This window comes from Heliangelus exortis, chromosome 5 (assembly GCF_036169615.1).
Source record: "Heliangelus exortis chromosome 5, bHelExo1.hap1, whole genome shotgun sequence".
Lineage (NCBI taxonomy): Eukaryota > Metazoa > Chordata > Aves > Apodiformes > Trochilidae > Heliangelus > Heliangelus exortis.
In genome coordinates, this window is record NC_092426.1 from 322,605 (window position 1) to 327,057 (window position 4,453).

The following is a 4,453-nucleotide window of genomic DNA, read 5'->3' on the forward strand; positions in this document are numbered from 1 at the left end:
GGCTGTGAGGAGGGGCTGTGCTGAGCTACATGGAATATTCCATCACCAGCCTCACAACTTCTTTTTCCAGCTCCAAAACACACTTTGTCATCCACTGGTCATTTTGCTTGTGACAAGAGTGTGAGTAAGTGAGCAGAAAAGCTCTTCTTGAGTTTGGCTTGTGGGGAAAACACATCCTGATGAGCAAACTAAAGCAACAAAAAAATGACCTGTGGCAGGACAGGGCTCTCCAAGTGCAGCATCCTCAGAGGGCTGGAGCTCTCCAGACACACACCAAGCCCCGGGGAGGAAAGCTTTGCTGAAACCTCCCTGTGCTCAGGGCAGGGGCACTGAGCTGCCAGCATGCAGCTTCTTCACTTGTCCTCGCTTTGCTGTTCGCTCCCCTTTTTATCTCACCTCCATCTCAAGGGAGCTCAGAGGAAGCGAAGAGCTGAGCTGCAGGAGCTGGTGGAAAGATGGTGTTGCCACGTTCTATGTTATCACAGCCATCGCCATGGAAACGGGAGGACGGGGCTGACCTGGCTGGTTTGCCACTGATCCTGCCAGGGCTGAGCCCCGGGGATGAGGCTGAGCTCTCCAGGGATTGGAGATACACGGCTGACATCGGTAATTAGAGGGGTCAGAGCCACAGAATTTGGGAAATGCAAAATGTAGGATCCTCTGCTGGGGTCTGCTCGCTGTGGAGGCAGCACCTCTGTATTAAAATCCACTGTTAATTACACAATTCCCGAGGCTTTCTGGTGCCTTTCCACAGCCTGGCTCTCCAAACGGGAGGACAGGTAACCCCTTATTTCCAAACCTCTCTCCCTCCTGGTCCCCTGGGCTGGCAGAGGAGGCTCATGTGGGGCTGGGGGCAGGAGGTGCTCCATGTTCTGCCACCCCTGGTACCTCCACACCCACCAGCACCTCTGGGCACAACCATCAGCCCAGGGACTGAAGGGAAAACCAAGGAACGGGAAACCAGGGGCTGACATGTCCAGAGAAGATCAATAAGGCTGAGCAAAGTCTGCTGAGGAAAGCCAGAGGGACCTCTGGGGACTCTTGGAGATGCTGGTGACTTCGTTCCCTCAGCAGCAGCAGGGATCCTCAGGACAGGGAGTCCCTGGCATGGGGGGTGAAGGAGCAGGTAGGGAAATGCTGAATTTCCAGAGTTCCTGAGGAAACGTGGGCACAGACCCCACGCTGCTCACGCTGGGACAGCCAGGACAAGCTCCAGGACAAGCTCCAGGACAGTCCTACAGGCAGTGTCCCTGTCCCCTCCATCCCTGCCGGGGTGGTGCCTGGGGCTGGGTCCTGCATGGACACACAGCAAGGGGCTGGGGAGCAGGGAGGAGCTGGGGCTCCCTGAAAACAAAACTCAGGCTGGAAGGCCTTGGGAGGAGCACCCTGAGGCAATCGGGACTCTGCTCACCGGTTGTTCTCTAGTTTTAATGACCCAGTTTTAATGTCACGGCAATGGAAGGGGGTGGGAGCATCACTTCTCCCTGCTGGGAGCTGCCGTCCCTCTGGCCAGCTGGACGAACCCCAGCTGAGACTGACAAGGGAGGACAGAGAGCAGGAGACAATCTCACCTGCTTATTTAAGGGAAAAACTAGGAAAACACCACAAAATTTATCTTAACAAGCATTGGGTGCAGAGACAGAGTCTGCACTGTCCTGCAGAACCCTGGCAGTGGCACAGGACAAACATTGTCCCTTCTGGCAAGAAAGGCATGAGGCAGAAATACACAGTTTGTAAAGTAACAGTTTGTCTTTTTTTTTTTTTTTTTTTTTTCCCCTCTGAGGTATGAAGATGTGCCTGGCTCATGTATTTAATCTTCTCTTCAGAATAACACAGCCTAAAAATAAGAGTTTGGCAAGGCATCAGAGAACTTTGTCAGATTTCACTAAACAGTGTGAAGAGAAATGTTTTCCAGAAAGCAGAGAAATTTATTTCAATTAAAAAACAAACAAACAAAAAACCAATATTTAGCTTTAGCATATTTAAATTTTAAATTTGTCAAAATGAAATACAGAAGTGTATTAACAATAAAAAAGCAAACTGAAATTGCTCTCTTGCACTGGAAAAAAGTAAACTAAAGAAAATTTAGTTTTGTTTTGGTTTTACTATTATTACTCTTATAATTTTCAAGCACCCCCATTGGCTGCTGCCCAGACCACACATTGGATACCTATGGCCACTGGAGATGGAGGTGCCTACGGCCACCAGTGATGGAGATGTCCATGGCCACCAGTGATGGAGGTGCCTGTGGCCACTGGAGACATCTGGGAATGCCTGAACAGCCACATGGGGATGGGAGATGTGGTGGCTTTGAATGGGGAATCACTGCTGATCAGAGGCTGGAGCAGCTCTGGAGCCAGGGAGAGAGTTGGGGGTTTTCAGGCTGGAGAAGAGAAGGATCCCATGGGGAGACCTCAGAGCACCTTCCAGTGCCTGAAGGGGCTCCAGGAAAGCTGGGGAGGGACTGGGGACAAGGGCAGGGAGGGATGGGATGAGGGGGAAGGGTTTGCAGCTGGGAGAGGGGAGATGGAGAGGAGATGGGAGGGAGAAATAGTTTGGTGTGAGGGTGCTGAGCCCCTGTGCCAGGTTTCCCAGAGAAGCTGTGGCTGCCCCATCCCTGGCAGTGTCTCAGCCCAGGTTGGATGGGGTTTGGTGGGAGGTGTCCCTGACCATGGCAGGGGGTGGTGACAGTGATGTAATGCAGTCCCTCCTGGTTACAGCCACGTATTCAACAGCCCCAAGCATAAACCTCAAGCCAGTTCATGCATGAAGTCCCAGGCTTCTATTCTGATAACTGCAGAAGGAGAGCTGGTATCTGGACAGCTCTGACAGGATGTTCTTAACCGTGGAGATATGTGGGGGTGAGAACTGAAAGGATTTTCCTATTGATCATATTTACTCTGTATAGGAGGAATAAGGGCAAATCTATTCATCTGTCCAAAAGTCTCAGGCCTTCCGTGGAAGTGAGAATGATTATGTTTGAAAAGGTCAGTGCCAGAGTTTAAAAGCAGAATGCCAAAGAGGAGAACACAGGGATGCGGTGTGACAGGGGAGGGTGAGCACACACGTGAGATGTCAGCCCCCATTGGATGTGTCAGTGATGAAATAATTTGATTTGTGGGGGCAGAGGGACCTGCCTGGCCAGGGAGGGACATGTGGGAATGGTGGGAGCAGGGGCAGGAGTGCAGGGACAAGATCTGAAAAAAAAGAGATTGTACTTCTTTATTATTTTTTTTTAAGGGGGAAGTGGAAAGCATAAAAGTCAGGTTTTACAGCTTTCACGGGAGAGAAAAATGCCTTTTACTTCTCATTTTATTTCTCAGTCTGGTCAGGACTGTCAGTAGCTGAGCAGAGGGAATATCAAGGATGTGCCTTCCCTGCTGGTGTTTTATCCAAGTAAGAGCCCAAGTAATTTCAAAGAAAACTATTATCAGATACCAGAGTGGTTAACTTTTAGTTAAAAATAAAACTTTTCTTTTCTTCGTTCCTCAGGTATTTAGTGAGAACAGTCCATCTGAACCCAGCATCTACCTATCAGTGGTACTTCTTTGAGAGCAGGGATAAAAGGGGTTTCAAAGACTGTGGTGCCCTGGGCTGCTCAGTAAGAACCTGACCATAAAGTGCTGCACAGGAGAGAGAGTTCTCCCTGCTGCTAATTAAGTACATTTTTTCATCTGGCTACGGAAGATTAAATATAAAATCATAGCTGGGGATATCAGTGGGAGGATCCAAAGCTCCAAAGCTGTCCCAGCTTCCCCATCAGTCACTGGGAGGTAGGTGCAGGCTGTGGGAGTCCCTGGGCAGGGAATCCCACTGTGACCCCCAGGTTACCTCTCTTGATCCGATGGCTTCCCTGCCCTGGATGCTCTTCTCGTGGTTGGATTGTGGCTGAGAATGAACTTGGGGTAGGGTAACTCCTATTAGCTGAGTTTCAGTGTGAATGGAAGCTGGGCATGAGTCTGGAGACGTGTCATGTGTGTTTGTGCTGAAATGAGCTCAGAACTGAAGCAATCAGTCACAAATTCCATTGCTGCAATTGCACAGCTCTGATCTAGAGGAAGAGGCTGTTTGGGGTGATTGCAGAGATGTGGCAGCCCAGAAATGGAGTCAGAGGTTTAGGGTGCTCCACAGGCTGATGCAGATCCCTGGCTCTGACTGAGGAAAGCACAGACAGGGGGGCTCTGGAGGAAATGGGAGCAGAGCCCAGGGCCTGGTGAAGGGGTTGTCACCCAAGGGTGAGATGGCCCAAGGGGTGGCTGGGGGTGGCCCAGGAAAGGCACAGGAACAGGGGCTGGGAGTGGGTGGGGGGGACAGAACCTGGGGTGCCTGCACCACAAGTCAACTGATGTCTTGTAGCATGTCAGGGAAGTTCTAATTATTTTCTTTCAAGAAGGAGCTTGCTCACCCAAACTGCTGCTTTCCCTACAAGAATATTAGTGATGCTAAATATGAA

At 50.5% G+C, this 4,453-nt stretch overlaps 1 long non-coding RNA gene across 1 annotated transcript; it reads left to right on the plus strand.

Moving 5' to 3' along the window:
* Positions 1 to 508: 508 nt before the first annotated feature.
* On the plus strand, positions 509 to 4,213 carry LOC139796679 (uncharacterized). Its single transcript, XR_011726087.1, has 3 exons — positions 509 to 606; positions 3,324 to 3,396; positions 3,493 to 4,213. It is a non-coding gene; the product is annotated as an uncharacterized lncRNA (long non-coding RNA).
* The last annotated feature ends 240 nt before the right edge of the window (positions 4,214 to 4,453 follow it).